Source organism: Rhinolophus sinicus, chromosome 10 (genome assembly GCF_057876585.1).
Source record: "Rhinolophus sinicus isolate RSI-liver-muscle chromosome 10, RSI-T2T, whole genome shotgun sequence".
NCBI lineage: Eukaryota > Metazoa > Chordata > Mammalia > Chiroptera > Rhinolophidae > Rhinolophus > Rhinolophus sinicus.
In genome coordinates, this window is record NC_142510.1 from 19,157,368 (window position 1) to 19,184,472 (window position 27,105).

At 68.8% G+C, this 27,105-nt stretch overlaps 13 pseudogenes; all 13 read left to right on the forward strand.

Annotated features, from left to right (window-relative positions):
* Positions 1 to 1,457: 1,457 nt before the first annotated feature.
* On the forward strand, positions 1,458 to 1,577 carry LOC148756974 (5S ribosomal RNA; annotated as a pseudogene).
* Positions 1,578 to 3,007: 1,430 nt separating this feature from the next.
* On the forward strand, positions 3,008 to 3,127 carry LOC148756975 (5S ribosomal RNA; annotated as a pseudogene).
* A 2,050-nt stretch (positions 3,128 to 5,177) lies between these two features.
* LOC148756976 (5S ribosomal RNA) lies at positions 5,178 to 5,297 on the forward strand (annotated as a pseudogene).
* Positions 5,298 to 7,617: 2,320 nt separating this feature from the next.
* LOC148756977 (5S ribosomal RNA) lies at positions 7,618 to 7,737 on the forward strand (annotated as a pseudogene).
* Positions 7,738 to 9,170: 1,433 nt separating this feature from the next.
* LOC148756978 (5S ribosomal RNA) lies at positions 9,171 to 9,290 on the forward strand (annotated as a pseudogene).
* A 2,050-nt stretch (positions 9,291 to 11,340) lies between these two features.
* On the forward strand, positions 11,341 to 11,460 carry LOC148756979 (5S ribosomal RNA; annotated as a pseudogene).
* A 2,320-nt stretch (positions 11,461 to 13,780) lies between these two features.
* Positions 13,781 to 13,900, forward strand: LOC148756980 (5S ribosomal RNA; annotated as a pseudogene).
* Positions 13,901 to 15,333: 1,433 nt separating this feature from the next.
* On the forward strand, positions 15,334 to 15,453 carry LOC148756981 (5S ribosomal RNA; annotated as a pseudogene).
* Positions 15,454 to 17,503: 2,050 nt separating this feature from the next.
* Positions 17,504 to 17,623, forward strand: LOC148756982 (5S ribosomal RNA; annotated as a pseudogene).
* Positions 17,624 to 19,943: 2,320 nt separating this feature from the next.
* Positions 19,944 to 20,063, forward strand: LOC148756983 (5S ribosomal RNA; annotated as a pseudogene).
* A 1,433-nt stretch (positions 20,064 to 21,496) lies between these two features.
* LOC148756984 (5S ribosomal RNA) lies at positions 21,497 to 21,616 on the forward strand (annotated as a pseudogene).
* A 2,050-nt stretch (positions 21,617 to 23,666) lies between these two features.
* Positions 23,667 to 23,786, forward strand: LOC148756985 (5S ribosomal RNA; annotated as a pseudogene).
* A 2,320-nt stretch (positions 23,787 to 26,106) lies between these two features.
* Positions 26,107 to 26,226, forward strand: LOC148756986 (5S ribosomal RNA; annotated as a pseudogene).
* Positions 26,227 to 27,105: the final 879 nt, after the last annotated feature.

The window sequence follows — 27,105 nt, forward strand, 5'->3', positions numbered from 1 at the left end:
GCAATGCCTCCTTAGAGGAGCCCAGCCCCGGGCACGACCACACTCCGGTGGAGGAGCTGCCACTTCAACACAGCCTCAGTGCGTCTGTAACACTCCGTGTGCCCGCCTGTGCGTCCCTCCCACCCTCCCCCACCCCATATCTGTCAGGCTCTGAGAGGTGCCTGTTGGGCCCTGGCTCTGGCTCAGGAGCTCTCTCCCCGCGTGCCAGCCCCCTCTTTCTCTGTCTCTGTCCATGTCTCTCTGTATGTCTAGATACATACATGTACATATACGTGTATATTTCCATCTCGCTCCCTCTTACTCCTCCTCCCGTTCTGTCTGTCTGTCCCTGTCCTGCGGGGACTCTAGCCCCTCTGCCCGCACAAGAATGCAGGATTTGGCGAGGCCAAGAGGGAACACCAACAGACCACGGATAGGGGGCTCATAGCACCATGTCTCACGGGCGGCTGGCTTGGAGACTCGGCAAGCCGGAGCCGCCCGATCCCCAGCCTGCCGGCCGATTCTCTGCCAACCAACAGACCCGCCAACTTACCGACCCACCAAGCCGGCCAACTGCAGTCCGCGCCCCTCTGCAATTTGCAGTCCACAATCCGCGCTTCCTAGCTTGGCCACCGCAGCTCTGCCGGTGGCCAATGGCCAACTGGCAACAGCTGATGGCCAAGCGGTCACGGCTGATATCCATGCAGCCCCCACGCAGCACCCCTCCACGCGAGGCCCAGAGCCTGGAAAGTGCTCTCTGCGAGTCTGTCCCCACAGTCCCCGTCGGTCTCTCTCCGCCTCTCTCTTGCTCTGTCTCTGGCCTTCTCTCATCCTCTCTCTCACCTCCCTGGGTCAGGAGAGGTGACGTGTAGCCAGTGAAGTGAACAGTGATCGGGCGGGACGCCGGTCGCTGACGAGGGGCGAGAACCCAGAAAGAAGGCTGTGTGAGGAAGGGTGGCGGCGGACTGGAGGTGCTGCCCCCTGGTGGCGGGTGGCTCTCCCTGGCTTTGGGCCAGTGGGTGGGGCCGGCCAGGGCCAGGGCCTGGGTTGCACGTCCCTAGGGTGGAGGGGACTGAGAGGACCCTGCGACCCCCTCGGTGGCCCTGAGAGGTGGGGACAGCACAGCAGCAAGGGGGGTGTGCGGTTGTGGGGCTGGGGGGAGATGAGAGGGGTTGGGGTAGGGGGGCGGGGTAAAAGCCCTTCGGGGCCTGGGGAGGCCCAGGATGCCAGGGCGCCCAGACATATGTCACAGTCAGGGAAGTGACGGAGGCCCGTTAGAGCCACTGGGGGGCGCGAAGGGGCCTCGCTGCGGGCCAGGAGTAGCCCGTCGCCCACACCAGCGGCGTCCGGAGGAGGCGGGGAGCTGGCGGGAGGCGCTCGGGCAGACGTGCTCGCCACCCGAGCGGCCCAGCAGCATGGCGTGCGCTCAGAAGCAGGTCGGGAGCAGGCTCTTGGAGTGCCGGGAGCCGGGTCCCAGCGCCTAAGGCCACACCACCCTGCACGCGCCAGATCTCGTCTGATCTCGGGAGCTAAGCAGGGAGGGGCCTGGTTAGTACTTGGATGGGAGACCGCCTGGGAATAGCTGCAGGCTTTTGCTCGCCTCTCCTTTTGCATCGCCGCCCCGGCGTGGCTCCCTGCGAACCCCTGCCGCCCCTTGCCTCTCTGCAGCCGCCCAGCCAGCCGAAGGTCCCCCTGACCAGCAGAGGGTTAGCCGCCAGGCACTACAAGCTGGCAGCCCCGGCCGCACACCAGGCCCGTCGGCCAGGGCTCCCCCGCACACCCTCTTCTCAGTCCTCTTCAGTCCCGGAGGCTGTCATCTCGATCCCTTCGCCGACCTTCGATCGCCGCCACCGCCAACAGCGCTGCCCTCGCCCCCGCCGCCACCGCCAAATCCGCCGCCATCACCGCGCTCCCCACACCCCCCTCCAGCGCTGCCCTCACCCCTGCCCCCGCCCTCGCCACCGCCATCGCTGTACTGCTTCAATCTCCCGCCTCTGCTCTCCCCTCCTCCGCCGCCAGCACCGCCCTCTTCCCCGCTACCGCCGCCGCCGGGGCCGGCGCCAACCCTCCCCGCGCCCAGCGCCCGCCGACACAGCCCCCAACGCTGCCGCCGCCTCCATCGCCGACCTCGCAACCCTCCCGCGCCGCTGCCGCCGACGCCGCCAACGCTGCTCGCGATCAGCCCCCGCTTCTCCCGCCGCCGCCGCGATCACCGCGCTCCCCACCCCCTCCGCCAGCGCTGCCCTCGCCCCCTCCCCCGCCCCCGCCGCCGCCATCGCCGTACTCCCTCAAACTCCCTCCTCTGCTCTCCCCACCTCGGCCGCCAGCACCGCGCTCCCCATCCCCGCCGCCAGTGCTGCCCTGTTCCCCACCCCCGCCCCCGCCGCCGCCATTGCCGCACTCCCTCAATCTCCCTCCTCTGCTCTCCCCGCCTCCAGCACCGCCATCTCCCCCGCCTCCGCCCCAGCCCCCGCCGCCGCCGCCGCCACCATCGCCATACTCCCTCAATCTCCCGCCTCTGCTCTCCCGGCCTCCTCCGCCCCCGCCGCCGCCGCCGCCGCCGCCGCCGCCGCCGCCGCCCCCCCCTCCGCAGCCGCCCAAGCCGCCTCCGCGGGGTCCTCCCACAACTCCCAAGCCCAGGGTTGCCTGCTGGTGCAGGCCTCCCCCAGCCTTGGGGGTGCGGTTGTTGGTAAACCTGGTGGCGGTAGGGGGGCGGGGTGTATGGCGGTCTGGGTCCGGGGAGTCCCAGGATGCCAGAGTTCCACGAATTCTGGCACCATCAGGGAAGTGGCAGTGTCCCATGGAGCCTCGGGTGGCGCGAAGGGGCCTCGCTGCCGGCCAGGAGTAGCCCGCCGCCCACGCCTGGGGCATTCGGAAGAGGCGGGGAGCCGGACTGGGAGGGGGACGCGGTGCTGGCAGAGCCGGCCAGCAGGTCGATGCTCACCACCGGAGCCGCGCATCTGCATGGCGCGCGCTCACGAGGCAGGCCGGGAGCAGGCTCTTGGGGCGCGGGGAGCCGAGTCCCATCGTCTATGGCCGTACCACCCTGAACGCGCCCGATCTCCTCTGATCTCGGGAGCTAAGCAGGGAGGGGCCTGGTTAGTGCTTGGATGGGAGACCGCCTGGGAATACCTGTAGGCTTTTGCTCGCCTCTCCTTTTGCGCCGCCGCCCCTGCGTGGGTCCCTCCGAACCCCTGCCGCCCCTTGCCCCTCTGCAGCCGCCCATCCAGCCGAAGGTCCCCCTGGCCAGAGGCCGGTCAGCCACCCGGCGCTACAAGCTGGCAGCCCCGGCCGCACACCAGGCCCGTCGGCCAGGGCTCACCCCCACACCCTCTTCTTAGTCCTCTTCGCCGAGGCAGGCAGTCAGCCAGCAGCAGTTAGCCGAGCCTGTGTCTCCGCCGGCAGGCACCTCTCCCCACACCCCCGCGCGCCCCCTCCCATCGCCCACAAGAGCCAGGAACCCTCCCTTCCCGCAGTGGCCCCAACACACAGGGTACAAAGAGCCGGGACAAAGCAGGGGACTGAGGGAGCAGCACCCCAACACACCGCACGCCCTCGGACTCCAGGAGAGACCACCACAAGGGGAAGTGCAGGCACGCAGGCACACAACACTCTCAACCAGGGTGCCTGTGGGCTGCCACTCTCCTCCCGCGGGGCGGGGGGTTCCTGGGCGGGGCTCGGAGCCCACTGGCCCTCCCGCCCGGCCCGGGGGCTTCAAGGGTGACTTTCAATGCCCGGGCACTGCCTCCTTAGTGGAGCCCAGCCACGGGCATGACCACACTTCGGTTGAGAAGCTGCCACTTCAAAGCAGCGTCAGTGCGTCTGTCCCAGTCCGTGTGCCCGCTTGTGCGTCCCTCCCCCCTCCCCCACCCCATGTCTCTCTGGCTCTGTGACGTGCCTGTTGGGCTCTGGCTCTGGCTCAGGAGCTCTCTCCCCGCGTGCCAGCCCCCTCTTCCTCTGTCTCTGTCCATGTCTCTCTGTATGTCTAGGTACATACAGGTACATATAGGTGTATATTTCGATCTCGCTCCCTCTTTCTCCTCCTCCCGTTCTCTCTGTCGGTCCCTGTCCTGCGGGGACTCTAGTCCCTCTGCCCGCACAAGAACGCAGGATATGGCGAGGCCAAGAGGGAACACCAACAGAGCCACGGATAGGGGGCTCATAGCACTATGTCTCACGGGCGGCTGGCTCGGAGACACGGCAAGCCGGAGCCGCCCGATCCCCAACCTGTCGGCCGCTTCTCTGCCAACCCACCGACACACCGCCCGTCGACCCGCCAAGCGGGCCCACTGCAATCCGCGCCCCTCTGCAATTTGCAGTCCACCATCCGCGCTTCCTAGCTTGGCCACCGCAGCTCCTCCGGTGGCCAGTGGCCAATTGGCAACAGCTGATGGCCAAGCGGTCACAGCTGATGACCATGCAGCCCCCAAGCAGCACCCCTCCACGCGAGGCCCAGAGCCTGGAGAGTGCTCTCTGCGAGTCTGTCCCCACAGTCCCCGTCTGTCTCTCTCCGCCTCTCTCTTGCTCCGTCTCTGGCCTTCTCTCATCCTCTCTCTCACCTCCCTGGGTCAGGAGAGGTGACGTGTAGCCAGTGAAGGGACCGGACATCGGGCGGGGCTCCGGTCGCTGACGAGGGTTCCAGGGCCCAGACTGAAGGCTTGTGACGAAGGGTGGCTGCAGACTGGAGATGCTGCACCCTGGTGGCGCGGGTGGCTCTCCCTGGCTTTGGGCCTGTGGATGGGTCCGGTCAGGGCCAGGGCCTGGGTTGCACGTCCCTAGGGCCGGAGGGGACTGAGAGGACCCTGCGACCCCCTCGGTGGCCCTGAGAGGTGGGGACAGCACAGCAGCAAGGGGGGTGTGCGGTTGTGTGGCTGGGGGGAGATTTGAGGGGTTGGGGTAGGGGGACGGGGTAAAAGCCCTTCGGGGCCTGGGGAGGCCCAGGATGCCAGGGCGCCCAGACATATGTCACAGTCAGGGAAGTGACAGAGGCCCGTGGAGCCACTGGGGGGCGCGAAGGTGCCTCGCTGCGGGCCAGGAGTAGCCCGTCGCCCACACCAGCGGCGTCCGGAGGAGGCGGGGAGCGGGCGGGAGCCGCTCAGGCAGACGTGCTCGCCACCCTAGCGGCCCAGCAGCACGGCGCGCGCGGTCAGAGGCAGGCCGGGAGCAGGCTCTTGGGGCGCGGGGAGCCGGGTCCCAGCGTCTAGGGCCATACCACCCTGAACGCGCCCGATCTCCTCTGATCTCGGGAGCTAAGCAGGGCGGGGCCTGGTTAGTACTTGGATGGGAGACCGCCTGGGAATAGCTGCAGGCTTTTGCTCGCCTCTCCTTTTGCGCCGCCGCCCCGGCGTGGCTCCCTCCGAACCCCTGCCGCACCTTGCCCCTCTGCAGCCGCCCAGGCAGCCGAAGGTCCCCCTGGCCAGAGGAGGGTCAGTCGCCCAGCACTACAAGCTCGCATCCCCGGCCGCACACCAGGCCTGTCGGCCAGGGCTCCCCCCCACTCCCTCTTCTTAGTGCTCTTCGCCAAGGCAGGCCCTCAGCCTGCAGCAGTCAGCCGCCTCTCGGTCGCCGCCACCGCCATCGCAGGGCTCCCTCTCGCTCCCCGACCCTGCCGCCGCCGCAACCCCCAACGCCCAAGCCCAGGGCTGCCTGCCGGCGCAGGCCTCCACCAGGCTCTCTCCATCCCAGGACGTGCCGGTGCTTTGCACCTCTCCCCGAGCCCAGGGCACGCCCATCCCTGCGCCTGCCCTCGGGTCCCGACACACACGATCGGCGTGACCTCGGGCAAACGGGACGCCCACACGCCCCGCCCCACCGGAGTCTTCTGTCTCCGCTGGCAGGCACCTCGCCCCACACCCCCGCGCGCCCCTCCCGTCTCCCACAAGAGCCAGGAGCCCTCCCTTCCCGCCGGCCACGGTGTCCCTGAAACACAGGGCACAAAGAGCCGGGACAAACCAGGGGACGGCGGGAGCAGCACCCCAACACACCACGCGACATCGACTCCAGGGGAGACCACCACAAGGGCAGAGCAGGCACGCAGGCACACAACCCTCACAACCAGGGTGCCTGGGGGTGCCACTCTCCTCCCGCGGGCGGGTGCCTGGGCGGGGCTCAGAGACCACAGGCCCTCCGGAGACCCTGGCGGGCCGCCCCGGAGGCTTCAATGGTGACTGCCAACGCCAGGGCAATGCCTCCTTAGAGGAGCCCAGCCCCGGGCACGACCACACTCCGGTGGAGGAGCCGCCACTTCAACACAGCCTCAGTGCGTCTGTAACACTCCGTGTGCCCGCCTGTGCGTCCCTCCCACCCTCCCCCACCCCATATCTGTCAGGCTCTGAGAGGTGCCTGTTGGGCCCTGGCTCTGGCTCAGGAGCTCTCTCCCCGCGTGCCAGCCCCCTCTTTCTCTGTCTCTGTCCATGTCTCTCTGTATGTCTAGATACATACATGTACATATACGTGTATATTTCCATCTCGCTCCCTCTTACTCCTCCTCCCGTTCTGTCTGTCTGTCCCTGTCCTGCGGGGACTCTAGCCCCTCTGCCCGCACAAGAATGCAGGATTTGGCGAGGCCAAGAGGGAACACCAACAGACCACGGATAGGGGGCTCATAGCACCATGTCTCACGGGCGGCTGGCTTGGAGACTCGGCAAGCCGGAGCCGCCCGATCCCCAGCCTGCCGGCCGATTCTCTGCCAACCAACAGACCCGCCAACTTACCGACCCACCAAGCCGGCCAACTGCAGTCCGCGCCCCTCTGCAATTTGCAGTCCACAATCCGCGCTTCCTAGCTTGGCCACCGCAGCTCTGCCGGTGGCCAATGGCCAACTGGCAACAGCTGATGGCCAAGCGGTCACGGCTGATATCCATGCAGCCCCCACGCAGCACCCCTCCACGCGAGGCCCAGAGCCTGGAAAGTGCTCTCTGCGAGTCTGTCCCCACAGTCCCCGTCGGTCTCTCTCCGCCTCTCTCTTGCTCTGTCTCTGGCCTTCTCTCATCCTCTCTCTCACCTCCCTGGGTCAGGAGAGGTGACGTGTAGCCAGTGAAGTGAACAGTGATCGGGCGGGACGCCGGTCGCTGACGAGGGGCGAGAACCCAGAAAGAAGGCTGTGTGAGGAAGGGTGGCGGCGGACTGGAGGTGCTGCCCCCTGGTGGCGGGTGGCTCTCCCTGGCTTTGGGCCAGTGGGTGGGGCCGGCCAGGGCCAGGGCCTGGGTTGCACGTCCCTAGGGTGGAGGGGACTGAGAGGACCCTGCGACCCCCTCGGTGGCCCTGAGAGGTGGGGACAGCACAGCAGCAAGGGGGGTGTGCGGTTGTGGGGCTGGGGGGAGATGAGAGGGGTTGGGGTAGGGGGGCGGGGTAAAAGCCCTTCGGGGCCTGGGGAGGCCCAGGATGCCAGGGCGCCCAGACATATGTCACAGTCAGGGAAGTGACGGAGGCCCGTTAGAGCCACTGGGGGGCGCGAAGGGGCCTCGCTGCGGGCCAGGAGTAGCCCGTCGCCCACACCAGCGGCGTCCGGAGGAGGCGGGGAGCTGGCGGGAGGCGCTCGGGCAGACGTGCTCGCCACCCGAGCGGCCCAGCAGCATGGCGTGCGCTCAGAAGCAGGTCGGGAGCAGGCTCTTGGAGTGCCGGGAGCCGGGTCCCAGCGCCTAAGGCCACACCACCCTGCACGCGCCAGATCTCGTCTGATCTCGGGAGCTAAGCAGGGAGGGGCCTGGTTAGTACTTGGATGGGAGACCGCCTGGGAATAGCTGCAGGCTTTTGCTCGCCTCTCCTTTTGCATCGCCGCCCCGGCGTGGCTCCCTGCGAACCCCTGCCGCCCCTTGCCTCTCTGCAGCCGCCCAGCCAGCCGAAGGTCCCCCTGACCAGCAGAGGGTTAGCCGCCAGGCACTACAAGCTGGCAGCCCCGGCCGCACACCAGGCCCGTCGGCCAGGGCTCCCCCGCACACCCTCTTCTCAGTCCTCTTCAGTCCCGGAGGCTGTCATCTCGATCCCTTCGCCGACCTTCGATCGCCGCCACCGCCAACAGCGCTGCCCTCGCCCCCGCCGCCACCGCCAAATCCGCCGCCATCACCGCGCTCCCCACACCCCCCTCCAGCGCTGCCCTCACCCCTGCCCCCGCCCTCGCCACCGCCATCGCTGTACTGCTTCAATCTCCCGCCTCTGCTCTCCCCTCCTCCGCCGCCAGCACCGCCCTCTTCCCCGCTACCGCCGCCGCCGGGGCCGGCGCCAACCCTCCCCGCGCCCAGCGCCCGCCGACACAGCCCCCAACGCTGCCGCCGCCTCCATCGCCGACCTCGCAACCCTCCCGCGCCGCTGCCGCCGACGCCGCCAACGCTGCTCGCGATCAGCCCCCGCTTCTCCCGCCGCCGCCGCGATCACCGCGCTCCCCACCCCCTCCGCCAGCGCTGCCCTCGCCCCCTCCCCCGCCCCCGCCGCCGCCATCGCCGTACTCCCTCAAACTCCCTCCTCTGCTCTCCCCACCTCGGCCGCCAGCACCGCGCTCCCCATCCCCGCCGCCAGTGCTGCCCTGTTCCCCACCCCCGCCCCCGCCGCCGCCATTGCCGCACTCCCTCAATCTCCCTCCTCTGCTCTCCCCGCCTCCAGCACCGCCATCTCCCCCGCCTCCGCCCCAGCCCCCGCCGCCGCCGCCGCCACCATCGCCATACTCCCTCAATCTCCCGCCTCTGCTCTCCCGGCCTCCTCCGCCCCCGCCGCCGCCGCCGCCGCCGCCGCCGCCGCCGCCGCCGCCCCCCCCTCCGCAGCCGCCCAAGCCGCCTCCGCGGGGTCCTCCCACAACTCCCAAGCCCAGGGTTGCCTGCTGGTGCAGGCCTCCCCCAGCCTTGGGGGTGCGGTTGTTGGTAAACCTGGTGGCGGTAGGGGGGCGGGGTGTATGGCGGTCTGGGTCCGGGGAGTCCCAGGATGCCAGAGTTCCACGAATTCTGGCACCATCAGGGAAGTGGCAGTGTCCCATGGAGCCTCGGGTGGCGCGAAGGGGCCTCGCTGCCGGCCAGGAGTAGCCCGCCGCCCACGCCTGGGGCATTCGGAAGAGGCGGGGAGCCGGACTGGGAGGGGGACGCGGTGCTGGCAGAGCCGGCCAGCATGTCGATGCTCACCACCGGAGCCGCGCATCTGCATGGCGCGCGCTCACGAGGCAGGCCGGGAGCAGGCTCTTGGGGCGCGGGGAGCCGAGTCCCATCGTCTATGGCCGTACCACCCTGAACGCGCCCGATCTCCTCTGATCTCGGGAGCTAAGCAGGGAGGGGCCTGGTTAGTGCTTGGATGGGAGACCGCCTGGGAATACCTGTAGGCTTTTGCTCGCCTCTCCTTTTGCGCCGCCGCCCCTGCGTGGCTCCCTCCGAACCCCTGCCGCCCCTTGCCCCTCTGCAGCCGCCCATCCAGCCGAAGGTCCCCCTGGCCAGAGGCCGGTCAGCCACCCGGCGCTACAAGCTGGCAGCCCCGGCCGCACACCAGGCCCGTCGGCCAGGGCTCACCCCCACACCCTCTTCTTAGTCCTCTTCGCCGAGACAGGCAGTCAGCCAGCAGCAGTTAGCCGAGCCTGTGTCTCCGCCGGCAGGCACCTCTCCCCACACCCCCGCGCGCCCCCTCCCATCGCCCACAAGAGCCAGGAACCCTCCCTTCCCGCAGTGGCCCCAACACACAGGGTACAAAGAGCCGGGACAAAGCAGGGGACTGAGGGAGCAGCACCCCAACACACCGCACGCCCTCGGACTCCAGGAGAGACCACCACAAGGGGAAGTGCAGGCACGCAGGCACACAACACTCTCAACCAGGGTGCCTGTGGGCTGCCACTCTCCTCCCGCGGGGCGGGGGGTTCCTGGGCGGGGCTCGGAGCCCACTGGCCCTCCCGCCCGGCCCGGGGGCTTCAAGGGTGACTTTCAATGCCCGGGCACTGCCTCCTTAGTGGAGCCCAGCCACGGGCATGACCACACTTCGGTTGAGAAGCTGCCACTTCAAAGCAGCGTCAGTGCGTCTGTCCCAGTCCGTGTGCCCGCTTGTGCGTCCCTCCCCCCTCCCCCACCCCATGTCTCTCTGGCTCTGTGACGTGCCTGTTGGGCTCTGGCTCTGGCTCAGGAGCTCTCTCCCCGCGTGCCAGCCCCCTCTTTCTCTGTCTCTGTCCATGTCTCTCTGTATGTCTAGGTACATACAGGTACATATAGGTGTATATTTCGATCTCGCTCCCTCTTTCTCCTCCTCCCGTTCTCTCTGTCGGTCCCTGTCCTGCGGGGACTCTAGTCCCTCTGCCCGCACAAGAACGCAGGATATGGCGAGGCCAAGAGGGAACACCAACAGAGCCACGGATAGGGGGCTCATAGCACTATGTCTCACGGGCGGCTGGCTCGGAGACACGGCAAGCCGGAGCCGCCCGATCCCCAACCTGTCGGCCGCTTCTCTGCCAACCCACCGACACACCGCCCGTCGACCCGCCAAGCGGGCCCACTGCAATCCGCGCCCCTCTGCAATTTGCAGTCCACCATCCGCGCTTCCTAGCTTGGCCACCGCAGCTCCTCCGGTGGCCAGTGGCCAATTGGCAACAGCTGATGGCCAAGCGGTCACAGCTGATGACCATGCAGCCCCCAAGCAGCACCCCTCCACGCGAGGCCCAGAGCCTGGAGAGTGCTCTCTGCGAGTCTGTCCCCACAGTCCCCGTCTGTCTCTCTCCGCCTCTCTCTTGCTCCGTCTCTGGCCTTCTCTCATCCTCTCTCTCACCTCCCTGGGTCAGGAGAGGTGACGTGTAGCCAGTGAAGGGACCGGACATCGGGCGGGGCTCCGGTCGCTGACGAGGGTTCCAGGGCCCAGACTGAAGGCTTGTGACGAAGGGTGGCTGCAGACTGGAGATGCTGCACCCTGGTGGCGCGGGTGGCTCTCCCTGGCTTTGGGCCTGTGGATGGGTCCGGTCAGGGCCAGGGCCTGGGTTGCACGTCCCTAGGGCCGGAGGGGACTGAGAGGACCCTGCGACCCCCTCGGTGGCCCTGAGAGGTGGGGACAGCACAGCAGCAAGGGGGGTGTGCGGTTGTGTGGCTGGGGGGAGATTTGAGGGGTTGGGGTAGGGGGACGGGGTAAAAGCCCTTCGGGGCCTGGGGAGGCCCAGGATGCCAGGGCGCCCAGACATATGTCACAGTCAGGGAAGTGACAGAGGCCCGTGGAGCCACTGGGGGGCGCGAAGGTGCCTCGCTGCGGGCCAGGAGTAGCCCGTCGCCCACACCAGCGGCGTCCGGAGGAGGCGGGGAGCGGGCGGGAGCCGCTCAGGCAGACGTGCTCGCCACCCTAGCGGCCCAGCAGCACGGCGCGCGCGGTCAGAGGCAGGCCGGGAGCAGGCTCTTGGGGCGCGGGGAGCCGGGTCCCAGCGTCTAGGGCCATACCACCCTGAACGCGCCCGATCTCCTCTGATCTCGGGAGCTAAGCAGGGCGGGGCCTGGTTAGTACTTGGATGGGAGACCGCCTGGGAATAGCTGCAGGCTTTTGCTCGCCTCTCCTTTTGCGCCGCCGCCCCGGCGTGGCTCCCTCCGAACCCCTGCCGCACCTTGCCCCTCTGCAGCCGCCCAGGCAGCCGAAGGTCCCCCTGGCCAGAGGAGGGTCAGTCGCCCAGCACTACAAGCTCGCATCCCCGGCCGCACACCAGGCCTGTCGGCCAGGGCTCCCCCCCACTCCCTCTTCTTAGTGCTCTTCGCCAAGGCAGGCCCTCAGCCTGCAGCAGTCAGCCGCCTCTCGGTCGCCGCCACCGCCATCGCAGGGCTCCCTCTCGCTCCCCGACCCTGCCGCCGCCGCAACCCCCAACGCCCAAGCCCAGGGCTGCCTGCCGGCGCAGGCCTCCACCAGGCTCTCTCCATCCCAGGACGTGCCGGTGCTTTGCACCTCTCCCCGAGCCCAGGGCACGCCCATCCCTGCGCCTGCCCTCGGGTCCCGACACACACGATCGGCGTGACCTCGGGCAAACGGGACGCCCACACGCCCCGCCCCACCGGAGTCTTCTGTCTCCGCTGGCAGGCACCTCGCCCCACACCCCCGCGCGCCCCTCCCGTCTCCCACAAGAGCCAGGAGCCCTCCCTTCCCGCCGGCCACGGTGTCCCTGAAACACAGGGCACAAAGAGCCGGGACAAACCAGGGGACGGCGGGAGCAGCACCCCAACACACCACGCGACATCGACTCCAGGGGAGACCACCACAAGGGCAGAGCAGGCACGCAGGCACACAACCCTCACAACCAGGGTGCCTGGGGGTGCCACTCTCCTCCCGCGGGCGGGTGCCTGGGCGGGGCTCAGAGACCACAGGCCCTCCGGAGACCCTGGCGGGCCGCCCCGGAGGCTTCAATGGTGACTGCCAACGCCAGGGCAATGCCTCCTTAGAGGAGCCCAGCCCCGGGCACGACCACACTCCGGTGGAGGAGCCGCCACTTCAACACAGCCTCAGTGCGTCTGTAACACTCCGTGTGCCCGCCTGTGCGTCCCTCCCACCCTCCCCCACCCCATATCTGTCAGGCTCTGAGAGGTGCCTGTTGGGCCCTGGCTCTGGCTCAGGAGCTCTCTCCCCGCGTGCCAGCCCCCTCTTTCTCTGTCTCTGTCCATGTCTCTCTGTATGTCTAGATACATACATGTACATATACGTGTATATTTCCATCTCGCTCCCTCTTACTCCTCCTCCCGTTCTGTCTGTCTGTCCCTGTCCTGCGGGGACTCTAGCCCCTCTGCCCGCACAAGAATGCAGGATTTGGCGAGGCCAAGAGGGAACACCAACAGACCACGGATAGGGGGCTCATAGCACCATGTCTCACGGGCGGCTGGCTTGGAGACTCGGCAAGCCGGAGCCGCCCGATCCCCAGCCTGCCGGCCGATTCTCTGCCAACCAACAGACCCGCCAACTTACCGACCCACCAAGCCGGCCAACTGCAGTCCGCGCCCCTCTGCAATTTGCAGTCCACAATCCGCGCTTCCTAGCTTGGCCACCGCAGCTCTGCCGGTGGCCAATGGCCAACTGGCAACAGCTGATGGCCAAGCGGTCACGGCTGATATCCATGCAGCCCCCACGCAGCACCCCTCCACGCGAGGCCCAGAGCCTGGAAAGTGCTCTCTGCGAGTCTGTCCCCACAGTCCCCGTCGGTCTCTCTCCGCCTCTCTCTTGCTCTGTCTCTGGCCTTCTCTCATCCTCTCTCTCACCTCCCTGGGTCAGGAGAGGTGACGTGTAGCCAGTGAAGTGAACAGTGATCGGGCGGGACGCCGGTCGCTGACGAGGGGCGAGAACCCAGAAAGAAGGCTGTGTGAGGAAGGGTGGCGGCGGACTGGAGGTGCTGCCCCCTGGTGGCGGGTGGCTCTCCCTGGCTTTGGGCCAGTGGGTGGGGCCGGCCAGGGCCAGGGCCTGGGTTGCACGTCCCTAGGGTGGAGGGGACTGAGAGGACCCTGCGACCCCCTCGGTGGCCCTGAGAGGTGGGGACAGCACAGCAGCAAGGGGGGTGTGCGGTTGTGGGGCTGGGGGGAGATGAGAGGGGTTGGGGTAGGGGGGCGGGGTAAAAGCCCTTCGGGGCCTGGGGAGGCCCAGGATGCCAGGGCGCCCAGACATATGTCACAGTCAGGGAAGTGACGGAGGCCCGTTAGAGCCACTGGGGGGCGCGAAGGGGCCTCGCTGCGGGCCAGGAGTAGCCCGTCGCCCACACCAGCGGCGTCCGGAGGAGGCGGGGAGCTGGCGGGAGGCGCTCGGGCAGACGTGCTCGCCACCCGAGCGGCCCAGCAGCATGGCGTGCGCTCAGAAGCAGGTCGGGAGCAGGCTCTTGGAGTGCCGGGAGCCGGGTCCCAGCGCCTAAGGCCACACCACCCTGCACGCGCCAGATCTCGTCTGATCTCGGGAGCTAAGCAGGGAGGGGCCTGGTTAGTACTTGGATGGGAGACCGCCTGGGAATAGCTGCAGGCTTTTGCTCGCCTCTCCTTTTGCATCGCCGCCCCGGCGTGGCTCCCTGCGAACCCCTGCCGCCCCTTGCCTCTCTGCAGCCGCCCAGCCAGCCGAAGGTCCCCCTGACCAGCAGAGGGTTAGCCGCCAGGCACTACAAGCTGGCAGCCCCGGCCGCACACCAGGCCCGTCGGCCAGGGCTCCCCCGCACACCCTCTTCTCAGTCCTCTTCAGTCCCGGAGGCTGTCATCTCGATCCCTTCGCCGACCTTCGATCGCCGCCACCGCCAACAGCGCTGCCCTCGCCCCCGCCGCCACCGCCAAATCCGCCGCCATCACCGCGCTCCCCACACCCCCCTCCAGCGCTGCCCTCACCCCTGCCCCCGCCCTCGCCACCGCCATCGCTGTACTGCTTCAATCTCCCGCCTCTGCTCTCCCCTCCTCCGCCGCCAGCACCGCCCTCTTCCCCGCTACCGCCGCCGCCGGCGCCGGCGCCAACCCTCCCCGCGCCCAGCGCCCGCCGACACAGCCCCCAACGCTGCCGCCGCCTCCATCGCCGACCTCGCAACCCTCCCGCGCCGCTGCCGCCGACGCCGCCAACGCTGCTCGCGATCAGCCCCCGCTTCTCCCGCCGCCGCCGCGATCACCGCGCTCCCCACCCCCTCCGCCAGCGCTGCCCTCGCCCCCTCCCCCGCCCCCGCCGCCGCCATCGCCGTACTCCCTCAAACTCCCTCCTCTGCTCTCCCCACCTCGGCCGCCAGCACCGCGCTCCCCATCCCCGCCGCCAGTGCTGCCCTGTTCCCCACCCCCGCCCCCGCCGCCGCCATTGCCGCACTCCCTCAATCTCCCTCCTCTGCTCTCCCCGCCTCCAGCACCGCCATCTCCCCCGCCTCCGCCCCAGCCCCCGCCGCCGCCGCCGCCACCATCGCCATACTCCCTCAATCTCCCGCCTCTGCTCTCCCGGCCTCCTCCGCCCCCGCCGCCGCCGCCGCCGCCGCCGCCGCCGCCGCCGCCGCCCCCCCCTCCGCAGCCGCCCAAGCCGCCTCCGCGGGGTCCTCCCACAACTCCCAAGCCCAGGGTTGCCTGCTGGTGCAGGCCTCCCCCAGCCTTGGGGGTGCGGTTGTTGGTAAACCTGGTGGCGGTAGGGGGGCGGGGTGTATGGCGGTCTGGGTCCGGGGAGTCCCAGGATGCCAGAGTTCCACGAATTCTGGCACCATCAGGGAAGTGGCAGTGTCCCATGGAGCCTCGGGTGGCGCGAAGGGGCCTCGCTGCCGGCCAGGAGTAGCCCGCCGCCCACGCCTGGGGCATTCGGAAGAGGCGGGGAGCCGGACTGGGAGGGGGACGCGGTGCTGGCAGAGCCGGCCAGCATGTCGATGCTCACCACCGGAGCCGCGCATCTGCATGGCGCGCGCTCACGAGGCAGGCCGGGAGCAGGCTCTTGGGGCGCGGGGAGCCGAGTCCCATCGTCTATGGCCGTACCACCCTGAACGCGCCCGATCTCCTCTGATCTCGGGAGCTAAGCAGGGAGGGGCCTGGTTAGTGCTTGGATGGGAGACCGCCTGGGAATACCTGTAGGCTTTTGCTCGCCTCTCCTTTTGCGCCGCCGCCCCTGCGTGGCTCCCTCCGAACCCCTGCCGCCCCTTGCCCCTCTGCAGCCGCCCATCCAGCCGAAGGTCCCCCTGGCCAGAGGCCGGTCAGCCACCCGGCGCTACAAGCTGGCAGCCCCGGCCGCACACCAGGCCCGTCGGCCAGGGCTCACCCCCACACCCTCTTCTTAGTCCTCTTCGCCGAGACAGGCAGTCAGCCAGCAGCAGTTAGCCGAGCCTGTGTCTCCGCCGGCAGGCACCTCTCCCCACACCCCCGCGCGCCCCCTCCCATCGCCCACAAGAGCCAGGAACCCTCCCTTCCCGCAGTGGCCCCAACACACAGGGTACAAAGAGCCGGGACAAAGCAGGGGACTGAGGGAGCAGCACCCCAACACACCGCACGCCCTCGGACTCCAGGAGAGACCACCACAAGGGGAAGTGCAGGCACGCAGGCACACAACACTCTCAACCAGGGTGCCTGTGGGCTGCCACTCTCCTCCCGCGGGGCGGGGGGTTCCTGGGCGGGGCTCGGAGCCCACTGGCCCTCCCGCCCGGCCCGGGGGCTTCAAGGGTGACTTTCAATGCCCGGGCACTGCCTCCTTAGTGGAGCCCAGCCACGGGCATGACCACACTTCGGTTGAGAAGCTGCCACTTCAAAGCAGCGTCAGTGCGTCTGTCCCAGTCCGTGTGCCCGCTTGTGCGTCCCTCCCCCCTCCCCCACCCCATGTCTCTCTGGCTCTGTGACGTGCCTGTTGGGCTCTGGCTCTGGCTCAGGAGCTCTCTCCCCGCGTGCCAGCCCCCTCTTTCTCTGTCTCTGTCCATGTCTCTCTGTATGTCTAGGTACATACAGGTACATATAGGTGTATATTTCGATCTCGCTCCCTCTTTCTCCTCCTCCCGTTCTCTCTGTCGGTCCCTGTCCTGCGGGGACTCTAGTCCCTCTGCCCGCACAAGAACGCAGGATATGGCGAGGCCAAGAGGGAACACCAACAGAGCCACGGATAGGGGGCTCATAGCACTATGTCTCACGGGCGGCTGGCTCGGAGACACGGCAAGCCGGAGCCGCCCGATCCCCAACCTGTCGGCCGCTTCTCTGCCAACCCACCGACACACCGCCCGTCGACCCGCCAAGCGGGCCCACTGCAATCCGCGCCCCTCTGCAATTTGCAGTCCACCATCCGCGCTTCCTAGCTTGGCCACCGCAGCTCCTCCGGTGGCCAGTGGCCAATTGGCAACAGCTGATGGCCAAGCGGTCACAGCTGATGACCATGCAGCCCCCAAGCAGCACCCCTCCACGCGAGGCCCAGAGCCTGGAGAGTGCTCTCTGCGAGTCTGTCCCCACAGTCCCCGTCTGTCTCTCTCCGCCTCTCTCTTGCTCCGTCTCTGGCCTTCTCTCATCCTCTCTCTCACCTCCCTGGGTCAGGAGAGGTGACGTGTAGCCAGTGAAGGGACCGGACATCGGGCGGGGCTCCGGTCGCTGACGAGGGTTCCAGGGCCCAGACTGAAGGCTTGTGACGAAGGGTGGCTGCAGACTGGAGATGCTGCACCCTGGTGGCGCGGGTGGCTCTCCCTGGCTTTGGGCCTGTGGATGGGTCCGGTCAGGGCCAGGGCCTGGGTTGCACGTCCCTAGGGCCGGAGGGGACTGAGAGGACCCTGCGACCCCCTCGGTGGCCCTGAGAGGTGGGGACAGCACAGCAGCAAGGGGGGTGTGCGGTTGTGTGGCTGGGGGGAGATTTGAGGGGTTGGGGTAGGGGGACGGGGTAAAAGCCCTTCGGGGCCTGGGGAGGCCCAGGATGCCAGGGCGCCCAGACATATGTCACAGTCAGGGAAGTGACAGAGGCCCGTGGAGCCACTGGGGGGCGCGAAGGTGCCTCGCTGCGGGCCAGGAGTAGCCCGTCGCCCACACCAGCGGCGTCCGGAGGAGGCGGGGAGCGGGCGGGAGCCGCTCAGGCAGACGTGCTCGCCACCCTAGCGGCCCAGCAGCACGGCGCGCGCGGTCAGAGGCAGGCCGGGAGCAGGCTCTTGGGGCGCGGGGAGCCGGGTCCCAGCGTCTAGGGCCATACCACCCTGAACGCGCCCGATCTCCTCTGATCTCGGGAGCTAAGCAGGGCGGGGCCTGGTTAGTACTTGGATGGGAGACCGCCTGGGAATAGCTGCAGGCTTTTGCTCGCCTCTCCTTTTGCGCCGCCGCCCCGGCGTGGCTCCCTCCGAACCCCTGCCGCACCTTGCCCCTCTGCAGCCGCCCAGGCAGCCGAAGGTCCCCCTGGCCAGAGGAGGGTCAGTCGCCCAGCACTACAAGCTCGCATCCCCGGCCGCACACCAGGCCTGTCGGCCAGGGCTCCCCCCCACTCCCTCTTCTTAGTGCTCTTCGCCAAGGCAGGCCCTCAGCCTGCAGCAGTCAGCCGCCTCTCGGTCGCCGCCACCGCCATCGCAGGGCTCCCTCTCGCTCCCCGACCCTGCCGCCGCCGCAACCCCCAACGCCCAAGCCCAGGGCTGCCTGCCGGCGCAGGCCTCCACCAGGCTCTCTCCATCCCAGGACGTGCCGGTGCTTTGCACCTCTCCCCGAGCCCAGGGCACGCCCATCCCTGCGCCTGCCCTCGGGTCCCGACACACACGATCGGCGTGACCTCGGGCAAACGGGACGCCCACACGCCCCGCCCCACCGGAGTCTTCTGTCTCCGCTGGCAGGCACCTCGCCCCACACCCCCGCGCGCCCCTCCCGTCTCCCACAAGAGCCAGGAGCCCTCCCTTCCCGCCGGCCACGGTGTCCCTGAAACACAGGGCACAAAGAGCCGGGACAAACCAGGGGACGGCGGGAGCAGCACCCCAACACACCACGCGACATCGACTCCAGGGGAGACCACCACAAGGGCAGAGCAGGCACGCAGGCACACAACCCTCACAACCAGGGTGCCTGGGGGTGCCACTCTCCTCCCGCGGGCGGGTGCCTGGGCGGGGCTCAGAGACCACAGGCCCTCCGGAGACCCTGGCGGGCCGCCCCGGAGGCTTCAATGGTGACTGCCAACGCCAGGGCAATGCCTCCTTAGAGGAGCCCAGCCCCGGGCACGACCACACTCCGGTGGAGGAGCCGCCACTTCAACACAGCCTCAGTGCGTCTGTAACACTCCGTGTGCCCGCCTGTGCGTCCCTCCCACCCTCCCCCACCCCATATCTGTCAGGCTCTGAGAGGTGCCTGTTGGGCCCTGGCTCTGGCTCAGGAGCTCTCTCCCCGCGTGCCAGCCCCCTCTTTCTCTGTCTCTGTCCATGTCTCTCTGTATGTCTAGATACATACATGTACATATACGTGTATATTTCCATCTCGCTCCCTCTTACTCCTCCTCCCGTTCTGTCTGTCTGTCCCTGTCCTGCGGGGACTCTAGCCCCTCTGCCCGCACAAGAATGCAGGATTTGGCGAGGCCAAGAGGGAACACCAACAGACCACGGATAGGGGGCTCATAGCACCATGTCTCACGGGCGGCTGGCTTGGAGACTCGGCAAGCCGGAGCCGCCCGATCCCCAGCCTGCCGGCCGATTCTCTGCCAACCAACAGACCCGCCAACTTACCGACCCACCAAGCCGGCCAACTGCAGTCCGCGCCCCTCTGCAATTTGCAGTCCACAATCCGCGCTTCCTAGCTTGGCCACCGCAGCTCTGCCGGTGGCCAATGGCCAACTGGCAACAGCTGATGGCCAAGCGGTCACGGCTGATATCCATGCAGCCCCCACGCAGCACCCCTCCACGCGAGGCCCAGAGCCTGGAAAGTGCTCTCTGCGAGTCTGTCCCCACAGTCCCCGTCGGTCTCTCTCCGCCTCTCTCTTGCTCTGTCTCTGGCCTTCTCTCATCCTCTCTCTCACCTCCCTGGGTCAGGAGAGGTGACGTGTAGCCAGTGAAGTGAACAGTGATCGGGCGGGACGCCGGTCGCTGACGAGGGGCGAGAACCCAGAAAGAAGGCTGTGTGAGGAAGGGTGGCGGCGGACTGGAGGTGCTGCCCCCTGGTGGCGGGTGGCTCTCCCTGGCTTTGGGCCAGTGGGTGGGGCCGGCCAGGGCCAGGGCCTGGGTTGCACGTCCCTAGGGTGGAGGGGACTGAGAGGACCCTGCGACCCCCTCGGTGGCCCTGAGAGGTGGGGACAGCACAGCAGCAAGGGGGGTGTGCGGTTGTGGGGCTGGGGGGAGATGAGAGGGGTTGGGGTAGGGGGGCGGGGTAAAAGCCCTTCGGGGCCTGGGGAGGCCCAGGATGCCAGGGCGCCCAGACATATGTCACAGTCAGGGAAGTGACGGAGGCCCGTTAGAGCCACTGGGGGGCGCGAAGGGGCCTCGCTGCGGGCCAGGAGTAGCCCGTCGCCCACACCAGCGGCGTCCGGAGGAGGCGGGGAGCTGGCGGGAGGCGCTCGGGCAGACGTGCTCGCCACCCGAGCGGCCCAGCAGCATGGCGTGCGCTCAGAAGCAGGTCGGGAGCAGGCTCTTGGAGTGCCGGGAGCCGGGTCCCAGCGCCTAAGGCCACACCACCCTGCACGCGCCAGATCTCGTCTGATCTCGGGAGCTAAGCAGGGAGGGGCCTGGTTAGTACTTGGATGGGAGACCGCCTGGGAATAGCTGCAGGCTTTTGCTCGCCTCTCCTTTTGCATCGCCGCCCCGGCGTGGCTCCCTGCGAACCCCTGCCGCCCCTTGCCTCTCTGCAGCCGCCCAGCCAGCCGAAGGTCCCCCTGACCAGCAGAGGGTTAGCCGCCAGGCACTACAAGCTGGCAGCCCCGGCCGCACACCAGGCCCGTCGGCCAGGGCTCCCCCGCACACCCTCTTCTCAGTCCTCTTCAGTCCCGGAGGCTGTCATCTCGATCCCTTCGCCGACCTTCGATCGCCGCCACCGCCAACAGCGCTGCCCTCGCCCCCGCCGCCACCGCCAAATCCGCCGCCATCACCGCGCTCCCCACACCCCCCTCCAGCGCTGCCCTCACCCCTGCCCCCGCCCTCGCCACCGCCATCGCTGTACTGCTTCAATCTCCCGCCTCTGCTCTCCCCTCCTCCGCCGCCAGCACCGCCCTCTTCCCCGCTACCGCCGCCGCCGGCGCCGGCGCCAACCCTCCCCGCGCCCAGCGCCCGCCGACACAGCCCCCAACGCTGCCGCCGCCTCCATCGCCGACCTCGCAACCCTCCCGCGCCGCTGCCGCCGACGCCGCCAACGCTGCTCGCGATCAGCCCCCGCTTCTCCCGCCGCCGCCGCGATCACCGCGCTCCCCACCCCCTCCGCCAGCGCTGCCCTCGCCCCCTCCCCCGCCCCCGCCGCCGCCATCGCCGTACTCCCTCAAACTCCCTCCTCTGCTCTCCCCACCTCGGCCGCCAGCACCGCGCTCCCCATCCCCGCCGCCAGTGCTGCCCTGTTCCCCACCCCCGCCCCCGCCGCCGCCATTGCCGCACTCCCTCAATCTCCCTCCTCTGCTCTCCCCGCCTCCAGCACCGCCATCTCCCCCGCCTCCGCCCCAGCCCCCGCCGCCGCCGCCGCCACCATCGCCATACTCCCTCAATCTCCCGCCTCTGCTCTCCCGGCCTCCTCCGCCCCCGCCGCCGCCGCCGCCGCCGCCGCCGCCGCCGCCGCCGCCCCCCCCTCCGCAGCCGCCCAAGCCGCCTCCGCGGGGTCCTCCCACAACTCCCAAGCCCAGGGTTGCCTGCTGGTGCAGGCCTCCCCCAGCCTTGGGGGTGCGGTTGTTGGTAAACCTGGTGGCGGTAGGGGGGCGGGGTGTATGGCGGTCTGGGTCCGGGGAGTCCCAGGATGCCAGAGTTCCACGAATTCTGGCACCATCAGGGAAGTGGCAGTGTCCCATGGAGCCTCGGGTGGCGCGAAGGGGCCTCGCTGCCGGCCAGGAGTAGCCCGCCGCCCACGCCTGGGGCATTCGGAAGAGGCGGGGAGCCGGACTGGGAGGGGGACGCGGTGCTGGCAGAGCCGGCCAGCAGGTCGATGCTCACCACCGGAGCCGCGCATCTGCATGGCGCGCGCTCACGAGGCAGGCCGGGAGCAGGCTCTTGGGGCGCGGGGAGCCGAGTCCCATCGTCTATGGCCGTACCACCCTGAACGCGCCCGATCTCCTCTGATCTCGGGAGCTAAGCAGGGAGGGGCCTGGTTAGTGCTTGGATGGGAGACCGCCTGGGAATACCTGTAGGCTTTTGCTCGCCTCTCCTTTTGCGCCGCCGCCCCTGCGTGGCTCCCTCCGAACCCCTGCCGCCCCTTGCCCCTCTGCAGCCGCCCATCCAGCCGAAGGTCCCCCTGGCCAGAGGCCGGTCAGCCACCCGGCGCTACAAGCTGGCAGCCCCGGCCGCACACCAGGCCCGTCGGCCAGGGCTCACCCCCACACCCTCTTCTTAGTCCTCTTCGCCGAGGCAGGCAGTCAGCCAGCAGCAGTTAGCCGAGCCTGTGTCTCCGCCGGCAGGCACCTCTCCCCACACCCCCGCGCGCCCCCTCCCATCGCCCACAAGAGCCAGGAACCCTCCCTTCCCGCAGTGGCCCCAACACACAGGGTACAAAGAGCCGGGACAAAGCAGGGGACTGAGGGAGCAGCACCCCAACACACCGCACGCCCTCGGACTCCAGGAGAGACCACCACAAGGGGAAGTGCAGGCACGCAGGCACACAACACTCTCAACCAGGGTGCCTGTGGGCTGCCACTCTCCTCCCGCGGGGCGGGGGGTTCCTGGGCGGGGCTCGGAGCCCACTGGCCCTCCCGCCCGGCCCGGGGGCTTCAAGGGTGACTTTCAATGCCCGGGCACTGCCTCCTTAGTGGAGCCCAGCCACGGGCATGACCACACTTCGGTTGAGAAGCTGCCACTTCAAAGCAGCGTCAGTGCGTCTGTCCCAGTCCGTGTGCCCGCTTGTGCGTCCCTCCCCCCTCCCCCACCCCATGTCTCTCTGGCTCTGTGACGTGCCTGTTGGGCTCTGGCTCTGGCTCAGGAGCTCTCTCCCCGCGTGCCAGCCCCCTCTTTCTCTGTCTCTGTCCATGTCTCTCTGTATGTCTAGGTACATACAGGTACATATAGGTGTATATTTCGATCTCGCTCCCTCTTTCTCCTCCTCCCGTTCTCTCTGTCGGTCCCTGTCCTGCGGGGACTCTAGTCCCTCTGCCCGCACAAGAACGCAGGATATGGCGAGGCCAAGAGGGAACACCAACAGAGCCACGGATAGGGGGCTCATAGCACTATGTCTCACGGGCGGCTGGCTCGGAGACACGGCAAGCCGGAGCCGCCCGATCCCCAACCTGTCGGCCGCTTCTCTGCCAACCCACCGACACACCGCCCGTCGACCCGCCAAGCGGGCCCACTGCAATCCGCGCCCCTCTGCAATTTGCAGTCCACCATCCGCGCTTCCTAGCTTGGCCACCGCAGCTCCTCCGGTGGCCAGTGGCCAATTGGCAACAGCTGATGGCCAAGCGGTCACAGCTGATGACCATGCAGCCCCCAAGCAGCACCCCTCCACGCGAGGCCCAGAGCCTGGAGAGTGCTCTCTGCGAGTCTGTCCCCACAGTCCCCGTCTGTCTCTCTCCGCCTCTCTCTTGCTCCGTCTCTGGCCTTCTCTCATCCTCTCTCTCACCTCCCTGGGTCAGGAGAGGTGACGTGTAGCCAGTGAAGGGACCGGACATCGGGCGGGGCTCCGGTCGCTGACGAGGGTTCCAGGGCCCAGACTGAAGGCTTGTGACGAAGGGTGGCTGCAGACTGGAGATGCTGCACCCTGGTGGCGCGGGTGGCTCTCCCTGGCTTTGGGCCTGTGGATGGGTCCGGTCAGGGCCAGGGCCTGGGTTGCACGTCCCTAGGGCCGGAGGGGACTGAGAGGACCCTGCGACCCCCTCGGTGGCCCTGAGAGGTGGGGACAGCACAGCAGCAAGGGGGGTGTGCGGTTGTGTGGCTGGGGGGAGATTTGAGGGGTTGGGGTAGGGGGACGGGGTAAAAGCCCTTCGGGGCCTGGGGAGGCCCAGGATGCCAGGGCGCCCAGACATATGTCACAGTCAGGGAAGTGACAGAGGCCCGTGGAGCCACTGGGGGGCGCGAAGGTGCCTCGCTGCGGGCCAGGAGTAGCCCGTCGCCCACACCAGCGGCGTCCGGAGGAGGCGGGGAGCGGGCGGGAGCCGCTCAGGCAGACGTGCTCGCCACCCTAGCGGCCCAGCAGCACGGCGCGCGCGGTCAGAGGCAGGCCGGGAGCAGGCTCTTGGGGCGCGGGGAGCCGGGTCCCAGCGTCTAGGGCCATACCACCCTGAACGCGCCCGATCTCCTCTGATCTCGGGAGCTAAGCAGGGCGGGGCCTGGTTAGTACTTGGATGGGAGACCGCCTGGGAATAGCTGCAGGCTTTTGCTCGCCTCTCCTTTTGCGCCGCCGCCCCGGCGTGGCTCCCTCCGAACCCCTGCCGCACCTTGCCCCTCTGCAGCCGCCCAGGCAGCCGAAGGTCCCCCTGGCCAGAGGAGGGTCAGTCGCCCAGCACTACAAGCTCGCATCCCCGGCCGCACACCAGGCCTGTCGGCCAGGGCTCCCCCCCACTCCCTCTTCTTAGTGCTCTTCGCCAAGGCAGGCCCTCAGCCTGCAGCAGTCAGCCGCCTCTCGGTCGCCGCCACCGCCATCGCAGGGCTCCCTCTCGCTCCCCGACCCTGCCGCCGCCGCAACCCCCAACGCCCAAGCCCAGGGCTGCCTGCCGGCGCAGGCCTCCACCAGGCTCTCTCCATCCCAGGACGTGCCGGTGCTTTGCACCTCTCCCCGAGCCCAGGGCACGCCCATCCCTGCGCCTGCCCTCGGGTCCCGACACACACGATCGGCGTGACCTCGGGCAAACGGGACGCCCACACGCCCCGCCCCACCGGAGTCTTCTGTCTCCGCTGGCAGGCACCTCGCCCCACACCCCCGCGCGCCCCTCCCGTCTCCCACAAGAGCCAGGAGCCCTCCCTTCCCGCCGGCCACGGTGTCCCTGAAACACAGGGCACAAAGAGCCGGGACAAACCAGGGGACGGCGGGAGCAGCACCCCAACACACCACGCGACATCGACTCCAGGGGAGACCACCACAAGGGCAGAGCAGGCACGCAGGCACACAACCCTCACAACCAGGGTGCCTGGGGGTGCCACTCTCCTCCCGCGGGCGGGTGCCTGGGCGGGGCTCAGAGACCACAGGCCCTCCGGAGACCCTGGCGGGCCGCCCCGGAGGCTTCAATGGTGACTGCCAACGCCAGGGCAATGCCTCCTTAGAGGAGCCCAGCCCCGGGCACGACCACACTCCGGTGGAGGAGCCGCCACTTCAACACAGCCTCAGTGCGTCTGTAACACTCCGTGTGCCCGCCTGTGCGTCCCTCCCACCCTCCCCCACCCCATATCTGTCAGGCTCTGAGAGGTGCCTGTTGGGCCCTGGCTCTGGCTCAGGAGCTCTCTCCCCGCGTGCCAGCCCCCTCTTTCTCTGTCTCTGTCCATGTCTCTCTGTATGTCTAGATACATACATGTACATATACGTGTATATTTCCATCTCGCTCCCTCTTACTCCTCCTCCCGTTCTGTCTGTCTGTCCCTGTCCTGCGGGGACTCTAGCCCCTCTGCCCGCACAAGAATGCAGGATTTGGCGAGGCCAAGAGGGAACACCAACAGACCACGGATAGGGGGCTCATAGCACCATGTCTCACGGGCGGCTGGCTTGGAGACTCGGCAAGCCGGAGCCGCCCGATCCCCAGCCTGCCGGCCGATTCTCTGCCAACCAACAGACCCGCCAACCTACCGACCCACCAAGCCGGCCAACTGCAGTCCGCGCCCCTCTGCAATTTGCAGTCCACAATCCGCGCTTCCTAGCTTGGCCACCGCAGCTCTGCCGGTGGCCAATGGCCAACTGGCAACAGCTGATGGCCAAGCGGTCACGGCTGATATCCATGCAGCCCCCACGCAGCACCCCTCCACGCGAGGCCCAGAGCCTGGAAAGTGCTCTCTGCGAGTCTGTCCCCACAGTCCCCGTCGGTCTCTCTCCGCCTCTCTCTTGCTCTGTCTCTGGCCTTCTCTCATCCTCTCTCTCACCTCCCTGGGTCAGGAGAGGTGACGTGTAGCCAGTGAAGTGAACAGTGATCGGGCGGGACGCCGGTCGCTGACGAGGGGCGAGAACCCAGAAAGAAGGCTGTGTGAGGAAGGGTGGCGGCGGACTGGAGGTGCTGCCCCCTGGTGGCGGGTGGCTCTCCCTGGCTTTGGGCCAGTGGGTGGGGCCGGCCAGGGCCAGGGCCTGGGTTGCACGTCCCTAGGGTGGAGGGGACTGAGAGGACCCTGCGACCCCCTCGGTGGCCCTGAGAGGTGGGGACAGCACAGCAGCAAGGGGGGTGTGCGGTTGTGGGGCTGGGGGGAGATGAGAGGGGTTGGGGTAGGGGGGCGGGGTAAAAGCCCTTCGGGGCCTGGGGAGGCCCAGGATGCCAGGGCGCCCAGACATATGTCACAGTCAGGGAAGTGACGGAGGCCCGTTAGAGCCACTGGGGGGCGCGAAGGGGCCTCGCTGCGGGCCAGGAGTAGCCCGTCGCCCACACCAGCGGCGTCCGGAGGAGGCGGGGAGCTGGCGGGAGGCGCTCGGGCAGACGTGCTCGCCACCCGAGCGGCCCAGCAGCATGGCGTGCGCTCAGAAGCAGGTCGGGAGCAGGCTCTTGGAGTGCCGGGAGCCGGGTCCCAGCGCCTAAGGCCACACCACCCTGCACGCGCCAGATCTCGTCTGATCTCGGGAGCTAAGCAGGGAGGGGCCTGGTTAGTACTTGGATGGGAGACCGCCTGGGAATAGCTGCAGGCTTTTGCTCGCCTCTCCTTTTGCATCGCCGCCCCGGCGTGGCTCCCTGCGAACCCCTGCCGCCCCTTGCCTCTCTGCAGCCGCCCAGCCAGCCGAAGGTCCCCCTGACCAGCAGAGGGTTAGCCGCCAGGCACTACAAGCTGGCAGCCCCGGCCGCACACCAGGCCCGTCGGCCAGGGCTCCCCCGCACACCCTCTTCTCAGTCCTCTTCAGTCCCGGAGGCTGTCATCTCGATCCCTTCGCCGACCTTCGATCGCCGCCACCGCCAACAGCGCTGCCCTCGCCCCCGCCGCCACCGCCAAATCCGCCGCCATCACCGCGCTCCCCACACCCCCCTCCAGCGCTGCCCTCACCCCTGCCCCCGCCCTCGCCACCGCCATCGCTGTACTGCTTCAATCTCCCGCCTCTGCTCTCCCCTCCTCCGCCGCCAGCACCGCCCTCTTCCCCGCTACCGCCGCCGCCGGGGCCGGCGCCAACCCTCCCCGCGCCCAGCGCCCGCCGACACAGCCCCCAACGCTGCCGCCGCCTCCATCGCCGACCTCGCAACCCTCCCGCGCCGCTGCCGCCGACGCCGCCAACGCTGCTCGCGATCAGCCCCCGCTTCTCCCGCCGCCGCCGCGATCACCGCGCTCCCCACCCCCTCCGCCAGCGCTGCCCTCGCCCCCTCCCCCGCCCCCGCCGCCGCCATCGCCGTACTCCCTCAAACTCCCTCCTCTGCTCTCCCCACCTCGGCCGCCAGCACCGCGCTCCCCATCCCCGCCGCCAGTGCTGCCCTGTTCCCCACCCCCGCCCCCGCCGCCGCCATTGCCGCACTCCCTCAATCTCCCTCCTCTGCTCTCCCCGCCTCCAGCACCGCCATCTCCCCCGCCTCCGCCCCAGCCCCCGCCGC